The sequence below is a fragment of the Heterocephalus glaber genome, unplaced genomic scaffold (assembly GCF_053883595.1).
Source record: "Heterocephalus glaber isolate CG9 unplaced genomic scaffold, H.glaber_assembly_v1.0 deba00001442, whole genome shotgun sequence".
Lineage (NCBI taxonomy): Eukaryota > Metazoa > Chordata > Mammalia > Rodentia > Bathyergidae > Heterocephalus > Heterocephalus glaber.
Genome location: NW_028258296.1, coordinates 35037394 through 35048283, shown reverse-complemented (window position 1 = coordinate 35048283; position 10890 = coordinate 35037394). Strand labels below are relative to the sequence as shown.

The following is a 10890-nucleotide window of genomic DNA, read 5'->3' as shown; positions in this document are numbered from 1 at the left end:
TTGTGTTGAGAAGTCTGCTGTGATTGTGATGGGCTTTCCTTTGTATGTGATTTGTTTCTTTTCTCTAACTGCTTGTAGAACTTTGTTCTTCTGTTGAGTTTCTGGAATCTTAACAATTATATGCCTATGTGTAGATTTTTTTTGATCAAGGCTCTTTGGAGTCCTATATGCCTCACTTATCTGTATGTCAAGCTCTTTCCCCCTGCTTGGGAAGTTTTCTGCCATTATTTCTGTGAAGAGATTTTTTTATGTCATCTGCACTCTCTCCTGTTTCTTCATTGAGCCCAATCGGTCTTATGTTATTCTTCTTTGCATCATCTAGCAGCTGCTGGATTGATTTCTCATGTTCCCTTATAATTTTGAAGCAATTTTTCTTTTCCTCCTCACTAATTGCAATCTTATCTTCTATATCTGAAATTCTGTCCTCACATTGGCTCATTCTGCTGTGTAGACTTTCAATGGAGTTTTTCATCTCCTGGAAATCTATTTGCATCTGTTTTATGGATTCCATTTGTTTCCTATTTTGGGATTCCATCATGTTCCTGAGGTCCTCTCTAGATTTATTAATCATGTCTTGCACTAGGGGCACAATTTCTGTTATCTGAGAAATTATTTCTGATTTCATTTTTTCCAGATCCCCTTTTGTTGCCAGTTCAGTGGGTACAGGTGGTTTACTATCAGAGTGTTCCATCTCATTTCCCTTTAGGGTTGGTGTAGGTGATTTGGAAGTCTGGTTTTGAGCCTCATTTACGTGTTTTTTCATTTAGACTGGGGGGGGGGGCTGTTGGTGCCTGTACAGATTACCTCCTCTGAGCTGGGAGAGGTGGGACAGGGGCCGAGAGCAGCGGTAGGGATGGTGGCCCAAAAGCCCTTTCCTGTGGGGTGGGAGCAGTGGGAGGGATGGTGTCCGGGAAGCCCTTTCCTCTGGGCCAGGAGCGGCTGGACAGAAGGTGGTCCAAAAGCCCTTTCCTCAGGGTTGGGGGCAGCGGGAGGGATGGTGGCCCAGAAGCCCCTTCCTCTGGACCAGGAGCAGTGGGACGGCAGCTCAGAAGCCCCTCCCTCTGGGCCGGGAGCAGCAGGACTCAGTACCATGGTCTGGTGGTCTGGTGTCCTCTGTGTCTTTGTAGTGTGGAACCAGGTGGCTGTACAGAGGAGCGCGGTGGTGGTGGTGGGGGGTCCAGTGCATTGTTGCCGGGGGTGTGGGCTGATTTGGCGTGTTCACGGAGACTCGGGACCTCAGTAGGGCGTGCGCAGACCTGCCTGTCTGCAGCGGGCTCAAGTGTGCTTCTAACTCCACTGTTTGAAGTAGGAAATTAGTTATCAATCAGAATAATACAAGGAAGACTAAAACATTACTTAAAATGGCCTATAAAGGCCTAAATGACCTGCCCCCCACCACCACCCAGTACTCTCCCCTCCCCATCCTCACTCATCTTTCCTCTTGTAGTCCTACTCTTGGCAGCTGGCCTTGGCTCAGTCCTTTGTCTTCATCATCTTCGACCACAGGAATTTTTTTTTTATCCTTTTGATCCCTCATAAGTGTGCTCCTCTCACCCTTTTGCCTACCTATCTTATTCTTCAGGTCACAACTCAAGCAGACTGCCTCAGTGAAGTCTTCCCTGACCTTCTCTTCTTACAGAGACATTTAAAGGCTTTGTACATCTCTTTCATACTACACAGCACAGTCTCAGTTTTACTTGTACAGTTAATGAGGTAGTGAGGTACTGTCTAGTAGTTAAGTTTAGGGATTTGGGAGCCAAAATTGCTTGATTTAGAATCCTGGCTCTTAATTTCTTGATACCTCAGTTTTTTCATCTTTCAAATGGGGCTAGTAGTAGTAGAACCTACTTTTAAGGTTTGATGTGGGACTTAGAAGATTTAGTGTATATAAAATGCTTAGAACACTGAAGCATAGTGAGCACTATGGAAGTGTTGGTGTACTTGAAGAGCAAGTGGAGTAAATACTACGTGAGTAACAGACTCACTCAGGTGGGTCAGAAAGAGAGGCAGGAAGGACCTAGCAGAGCTGGCCCAGGTGCTGCAGTCTTAGCTTTGCCAGTCAAAGGGCTGGAGTGACCTCGGGCTTGCTCTGGCAAGAAGTACCTCCTAAGTAAGAAACAGGAGGAAATGACAGTTGTAGCATATTCAGTAATTACCAATAATAATGATGAAGCAGAAAGAAGCTTTTCTAAATTAGTGATCTTTTTTTTTTCTAAATTAGTGATCTTAAAATGAAAACATATCACTCGTGTTGAAGGAAAGTTTTGATTTTCTTTCAATGAAAGGATCTCATAGAAAATGATATAAAAAAAGCATTGCCATTTGAAGAGATATTTAAAAGTATCCAGACAAGGGCTGGGGATGTAGCTTAGTGGCATTGCACCTTCCTGGCAAGCTCAAGGCCCTGAGTTCGATCCCTGGTATTAGAAAAAAAAGTATCCAGACAAAAACTGTGGAAAAAATAGTACAGTGAGCTTAGTAATATTTACTTTCATCTCCTTTTTTATTCACAATGTTATATTCATTTTATTTAATAAATATACTCCACATTATACAGGCTCAGGCTGAACAAAACTTGAATCCATAGCTGAACCTGATGCCTTTTCTGTGTTTGTCTCCCTGTTATCTCATTATTGTTTTAGTTGCTCTTAAAAGCAGGACATGAAACAGAGCCAAGGATCCATGGACTGAAACTTGTCCCCCAGGCAAAGTCAAAGGAACCATAATGGCGGCTGTTGACGGAGGATATTGCCACAGTGTGCCTGTGTCTATCAGAATGAGAATGAGGAGGGAGAGCCATCCAAGAGAAGATCCAAATGAAAGTTGTGAAACAGATGGACCTGTTCATTGCTAGCAAGTTGGGGTCCACATATTTTGATGAAAACTTGCTGAAGGAAGCCTTTTGAGAGAGAGAGAGAGAGAGAGAGAGAGAGAGAGAGAGAGAGAGAGAGAGAGAGAACAAAGCCAAGCCAATATTCTTGTAGTCCCTCCAGGGGACTACAAAGGTAATCCTTTCTATGACAGGTCATGGTGGAGCTGGAGGACAAGGGGTTGGTGAAAGCACTTGGCATCTCCAACTTCAACCATTTTCAGATTAAAAAATTTGAACAACCCTGGAATGAAATATAAACAGGTAACTGATCACTCTAGTGTGACCCATACCTGTTCAGGAGAAACTGATCCAGTACTGCCCTCCAAAGGTATAACTGTCACAGCCTACAGTCTCCCTAGGCTTTCCGAGGACCTTGACCAAGCCAGGGTCATCCCAAGATTAAGCCTGGAGGATCACAACCCTAAGAAGATTATTGCCAGGTGTGGAGGCACATGCATATAATCCCAGCAGTTGGGAGGTTGAGGCAGGAAGATCACTCCAAGTTTGAGACCAACCTGGGCTACATAGTGAATTCAAGGCCAACTTGAACTGCATGGTGAGACCCTGTCTAAAAAAAAAAAAATTATAAAGCACAAAATCCCCAACCCAAATCTCGATCTATTTCCATATCCAGAAGAATTGATGACAATCTCTAAGTCTGTGACATCTACATGAGCTGCTGAGAAACTTCAGGTCTTTAACCTCAAGCCAAATGACGAAGAGAGTTGCTTGAATCCTCAGATTCAATGGAAACTTGAGGACCTCGATCATGGCTGACACATGTTGTTTGGAGTATCCCTTCCATGCTGAATATTGAAGCTCAGTCTCCTGATGAGATTACCAGGTAGATTCTCTCTCTTTGTTGAAGTGCCCCCCCCCCCCACCTGCTTTAGCCAAGCTTACCTCAAGTCATACTGTGCCTGGACTTGCTGGAGGCCACACTCTAGGCAATGTGGTATTTAGATTCACATGTTCAGCCAGGAGCACACTATCACAGGTAAGTATGACAAATGATCATTTTTCCCCACTTATTTGATCTGACCAAATGTTTGTTAAACACCAGGAACTCTGCTAATGTTAATGGTGAAGACACAATAAAAAATAATAATAGTAAAAAAAAAGCAGGGGATATATAGGATGCAAAGCAAAATATTAAAAAATTCAACATATGATTCAGTGCCCTAAACTTTAGAAAATGGCCTTAATAAAGTTAATTCCTTCCTTCAAGATGTTAACGTTATTTTAGTTATTAGATGCAACATATATATATAACCATATATAATCATTTAAATCGTGAAAAGATAATTTGAATCTACTCATACAATTCTCAGTTATTTGTTCTGTTCATCTTGTCATAATTGCTTTTTAAAAATTCTTTGTTATGACCTAAGATTAATTGTCCAAAATATGTAGCTCATTCAGAGTCAAGGAAAAACTTAAAAATGAATAATTTCTAATCCAAGAGATTATTTTTACAGCAGTTTTATCTGACTTTAGTCCTATGACAATTCTAAGTGAAAGACAAATAAATTAGAAATTTGGTAATTTTAGGTAAAACCTTTCTTTTATATTTTCCAGACACTGTGAAAAAGAGTGATTCAAATGACAGAATAATACACACTTTTTTTTTGTTTTGTTTTGTTTTTGTTACTGGGGATTGAACTCAAGACCTTGTGTTTACAAGGCAGGCATTGTGCCGCTGAGCTAAATCCCCAGCCCAATACACACTTTTATAAGTCAGGTGGTTTCCACTTTATTGTTTTTAATCAGAATTTAAGTTGGAGCTAAGTAGGTTGTCATCATTAAAAGCAATTTTTTGACAATTGGCTACTATGGACATTTAATTTAGTGTTGAAAAAAAATGAGCGATATTTACCAACAAAACTTCCATTCTCATCTACTTATATACATATGAGAACAAAGTTGTTGTTTAGTAGTAAAATTATGAGTGGAAAACAGGAATAGTTAAATACTAGCTCACTGGAGCAACAAAGTAACATTAACCCATGAATAAACAAACTTTTCAACCCTCTAAACATATCAAAAATATTAAGGGGCCAACTTCAAAAATTTGTGAAGGAAGCATATGTTTTCAAATTTCTTCTGAGAGAACTCAGGCAAAAATACTTGGAGACAATTAATCAAAAGGAGTAAATGTGGAAGACCATAAATCAATCATGCAACACCCTTCCAGGAGGCATCGGCTATTTTTAACTGTCCTGTTGGCAGGCTTCTGTAGACAGCTGTATCGGTTGGCTGGAGGCTGCCTGTGGGTGTGGAAGAACACTGGGTTGGTTCAGTTATTTTTAGTTGTGAAACCCTCTTTTCAATTGCCTAATATTAAAAAAAGTACACTATGCCTGAGACCCTAGGTTCAACCCCTGGCACCAAAAATAAAATCAATTAAAAATTAAAAAACATATTTGAGATGAACATTTTTACATTTTGGGGTTGAAGTAGCTCCCGTTTTTGCTACAGAACATGGAGCAGACCTTATAAGTGCAGTTTTGGTCCATTTCTCAAAGCTCTCCTTCATTTGTCCGGGAGTCCTTGTGCATTTACTGTCATACGTGGGAGCAAGTGGGAGTGAAGGAAGTTGATTTAGACTGTCTTGATGGAAACCCCTTGAAAAGTCCCCATTTCCCTGTGGTCAGTTTGGAAGGTCTTCCCTGCAAGATTGGTGAATCCCCCGCTTGAGTTTTGTCCAGATGGCAATGATAGGTAATCTCCCTCCCCTATGTTAATCCTGGTGAAAAGGGCTCTTTTCAAGCCTCCCATAAGCCCAGTCTCATTGCTTATTTCCTTTCTTCTCCCAACTTCTTTTCTAGGGTTTGACTCTATCGGCTGTCTCCAGAAAGGCAGATTTAGTTTAGATTCTGGAGTCAGGTACTCATGGACTTTTTATAGCAGTAACTCTGGGTCTCTAAGGATTGCACTTTGATAACTAACTCTGAAATAGCATGCAAAAACCTCTCCTCAGTGTATGTTTGCCCCCAAGTGGGCTGCACTGGGGCAGATTCCCTCAAACACAGACTTATGGACACAATAAGTCAGTTTCTTTTCCTTGGCTCAGTTCTGGGGCTCAGTGCCAGGCATTGGTTTCTTCTTTTTCCCTTTGTGATGACTTTCAGAAAACTCATTGGCTTTCACTGTGACTAGCCTAAATCCTCACAGTTCAAGCTTCTTAACTCCAAATCTCAAAGAAAAGAGGGTAGGGCATTGGTTTCTTCTTCACTGATCTCAAGTTTTCTTAGGCACAAGTTTCCTTTCTACAGATGTACTAAGAGGCTGACTTTGCTAAAATAATAAGGAATTTTCACTAATTCTTGGGGGGGTTTGCTGTGTTGATCTTATCCATGCATAACAAAGGAGGGGGGGGGCTATGGACGTTGCAAAGAAAAACAAATACCAAGGCTGTCTTTTATTTCCTTTCACCTTGGGAGCACAGGGTAAGCAGAATAGTAATGCCAACAAAAATAAACCTGAGCTGTGGCAGGGACTCCTTTATTCAGGTACAACTGGAATCATTCAGAGGTGCGACTGAGAAGCCTGAGCTCCCCTGTGTGTTGGGCCTTCCCCTTTATTAACCACCCCCGATATCATTTCCAAAGTATGACAGAGTCCCTCTTGAAAAGTCTGTAAAGTCAGTTTTAAACATATAATGTATTCCTATCTCCCCCTTCTCCAAAAACACTGTACCATAATCAGCACACATCCTTAAATAATTGTAGCACCTTCCCTCTCACCATTTTGTCCCTGGAGACCTTGAGCTTGAACTCCTGCTCTGTTGCTGCCCTGAGGACCAATAACTCTCTAGGCTGCTCCACAGCAGTCACAGGGACTTCACCTGGTTGGCCCTCCAGGTAAACTCAACAGAACCCCAGGTGTAATAGGGTGGTGAATGAGATTTTTCCTTTTGTCCCAGATTACTGATCAAGTACATACTGGGTTCCAGAGGCACTTGATTCTTCACATGCTAAAGAGAGTCACCAACTAACCCCCATTCCTGTCCACAGGGCTTGAGAAAGTCTAAAATCTTGGGATTTTGTTAGAGACAAAGTTACTGGGGAGTGGGAAGCTGCTGTAGAAGAGGTGCAGAGTTGCCTTAAAATGAGCGTGTGCATGTATGTATGTCTGTGCATGTGCACCAATGCACATGCACACACACACACACACACACACACGCTTGCTATAAGAAAGCTAATATAAGACATTGTCAAGCCTACAAGAAAGAGAAGAGGGGCATCTTTCTCAGATGGATACTGGCTGAGCAGTGGAACCTGTAGGTCCATCCTGGAGCTGTTATGGAAGTGTGGTGACGGAATTCGAGGGAGAGCGGTCTCGTGTCTCCTGAAGTTTGGGACAGCATGAGTATAGAGACTGGTGTCCATTTCTAGTCCAGAGATTTCTGAGGGAGTCCCTTTGGGTTAGCCCAGGCCTGTGGAGATTGAAGAGATCATTTTTATCATCTACTTCCAGGCATACTTCCCTCATGAAGCTCTCATTAATTACTCCATTCCACACCATCTGTTCTTTTCAATGTGCTACAACTTGTAGGGAACATGTCCAGCTTGGTTTTCTAATTATTTCCAGTTTCAGTATTTTTGGGCTCTACTTGTAAGATTGTCTATGGCAGAACCATTTCTTTTTTGTCCTTCTCCCACAGTGACGAATAAAAGGCTTGTAGTAATCACTCACTGAATAGTTATTATACTCAATGCCCATTCAAAGCCCATGATGAACATGGCATACTCATGCTAGTACTGATATTTGCATTTTAGCTACATAATCCAAAGGAAATTTGGGCTACTACTTGAAAGGGAAAAAATCGCCAATGAATATTTTTTGAATTATTTAAGTAAAAAGGTATAACTCAATATGAACCAGATGCACTTACTCAATATATTACAATTATTGCAAGGAAATACTCTTGAGTTTTTTAATAATCTTATAAACTAGACATCATTCTCATCCCTTGTTATATTAGTTTTAACTAGCTGGATGAAGCCTGAGGTATTAGGAATTGGTCATGTAGGAGTCAAACACAGCAAGCTCAAGAAATATTTGGCTGAATATTGACACTCTCTGCTTCCTTCCTCCTTGTTAACTCCTATGTAATTAGTCACTAAGTTCTGCTAATTCTGTCTAAAATGTCTCTCAGCAGTCTGGGCATCTCAAATTTAACTTGTCTAAAATCACACCTGGACATGCTCCCTAACATGTTCTACTCCCTCTCATCTCCCTTGTCTCAGTCTGTTCCAGCTGCCTTCACCCAGGTAGCTTATAAACAACAAAAACTTGAGAGGCTGGGAAGTACAAGATCTAATGCTGGCAGATTTGGTATCCAGTGAGAGTTTATTTCATGGTTTGTGGATAGTACCTTTTCTCTGAGAATTTGCACAGTGGTAGGGGTAAGATAGTTGTCTGGGGCTTCTATTCTAGGGGTACTAATCCTATTTGGGAGGTTATTAGTATTTTTCCCCCCTGCAATATCTCCAGTAGTATCAGCTCTGACTCCTGCAATATCTCCAGTAGTATCAGCTCTCAGCTGGATTAGCTTAATACTAGATCAAGTATGACATTGTTTTAATTAATGTAGCTCTGAAATGATTGGCTGTTAGTACTTGATAGAGGAAGTCTTCATCAGTACCTGTTTTAAAAGCCTTCATTCCCCCTCTCTATGGCCCCTACTGCTGTTCTAGGAATGTAGAAGGAGTACAGTGAACTGTCTGAGCCCTGACTCTTCAAGGGGCATAAGTGCTTTGAGAATGGGTAGACACAAAGACAGTAGTTACTTCTGACTCTCTCCAAGGATCAGGCAAAAGAAAAAAGTTGCCACATAAGGAAATAAAAGCTTTTCTGTACCTTCAATTGCTGAAAACACTGAATTTATTGACATCTACTGCCATCATGTGGACATATACATTTATTGAATTGTTTTGAATTTTTCTAGAGCCTCATTCATCTGTTTTGTTACTTCCTGTGCTATCAGTTCAATGTGTCCAAGTGGTTGATTATCAGATTTTCACACCTCATTTCCCCCAGAATTTGCCTTTGGTGAGCTGGAAGTCTGGGTTTGCACCTTTCTTATGTGTCTTCTCATTTCTGTTTTTGTTGTTGGTACTGTTTTTTGGTAGTTATTAACCTACCACCTTTAACTGTGTGAATTAAATAAAAATCGAGGACCAGCCCAAAATATGTTTATAGTGACTAAATTCTTCAATATAACAACTTTACCCTTTGGGATGAGGGCTTAGAAGGAGTTGGGGAGGGAGGGCTAGATAGGTACAAGGATAAGGAAAGGTTAGAAGTGAGGCCAGAGGACACAGGGAGATCATGCAAACTCTAGGAAACTGTGGAGACAAGAGGAAAAGGCAAAATGAATGAAAGACAAGAACAGAACAACCTAACAGCAACAGGGAAGCTAGAAACAGTATTGAATTTCCTTTATTTATTTATTCCCCCCCATTAAGCTTATCGGTACGTTTTAGGTATAAAATACATTTACATACATCATTGGGCTCTTGTACCATTACATGAGTATCTTGGTTCTTTTTTTTTTTTTTTTGAGTTTCCTTTAAAACTAATGACAATCAAGAGAAGGAAAAAGAGAAAGAAAAGAAGAAAGGAAAAAGAAATCTGAATTAGGACAGTAATATGAACAAAAAGGGAGAGAGATGAAGAACAAGGTGGGAGAGAGAGTGAGAGAGAGAAAGAAAAGAAAAAGAAGAAAAAAGACAATAAATATATTTGAAAAGGGAAAAGAATTAAAAATAAGAGAAAAAATAACTTTGAAAATAAAAAATAAAAATAAAGGGCCTCCTTCAGGGTACGTCTCTGCTGTCACAATAGACAACGTGGGCAGCAGTGTGCAGATCTAAGTCAATTAGTCTCAGCAAGCTAGCAGCAGTCCCTGAGATTCAGGCTGATTTCTGGCTGCAAGGTCCAAACTGAGCTCCCTGAGCTCCTGCTGGGTTGAACTCTGCAAGGATAATCCAGGTTCCAGTTGGAGGTTGTTATCCCTCCAACTTACCAACTAAGGTGGTCTGGTGTGCCTTTATTGCAGAGATTCTCTTCACTTTTCCAGTGGGCTTCAATTTTCATCAAGGAGCCTGAGAGAGGCCCTCCTTCTGTTGTTCACTTCTGCTCTATCTTCTGGAGCTCAGAACAATGTCCTTTATGACCCCCTGTGCCTCTGTGTTGTGGATCCAGGTTCTGGCTCAGCACAGCTGCGTGGGGGGTGTTGTTATTGTTGGTGGTGGTGCTGCTGCTGGCACCCACTCAGCTCACTTCCCCCCCGAGCTGGGGGGCTCTGCTTCTTGGCTCTTGGGGCATTGCTATGGTGGCCCCAGTGGGTCACCTCCTTGGTGCTGCTCCTCCTACATTTATTGAATTGAAACTTGTGTTTCTGTTATAAGGCTATCAAGGCCAAAATAAGGACTAAAAAGCTTGTTTCTATGTCCTTCAGCTTCAGATAATCTCTCATAAATTCCTCTAAGTTCCTTGTGCTCTCAGATTCCCCACAAAATTCCACAATGAAATTCCTTTCTCTTCTCTTAAGATGCACTCTGTGAAGCACCACCAAAATGCATGCTGCTGATATTCCCAGTGACTTAGTTTTTGATGAACTGGATTGAATCAGAAAAAAAAATAGTCCTGTTATCTCTGCATTCTAGTATATCACACCTCATGCAATCACTCCACTTTGAGTGTGGGTGGGACATGTAACTAGTTTCTAACCAATAAAATATGACAGAATGATGGCTTATCCTTTTCATAATTGCACTGCATAGCATTTGCAACTTCCACATTGCTAGCAGACTCTCTTGATTGCCTCTGTGCTTGCATACATGAAGCAAGCAATCCTGCTGAGAGGTTGTCAAGAAGAACTCAGAGTGGCTACCAGCTGTCAGCCAGTAAGAACTTGAGCCCTCAGTGCAACAAGACATAGGGAATTATATCCTGCTGACAACCATATGAACAGATGATTCTGTGGCTGAGCTTTCAGATGAGATCTT

At 41.3% G+C, this 10890-nt stretch overlaps 1 pseudogene; it reads left to right on the top strand.

Moving 5' to 3' along the window:
* Positions 1-1892: 1892 nt before the first annotated feature.
* LOC147827684 (aldo-keto reductase family 1 member B7 pseudogene) lies at positions 1893-4014 on the top strand (annotated as a pseudogene).
* The last annotated feature ends 6876 nt before the right edge of the window (positions 4015-10890 follow it).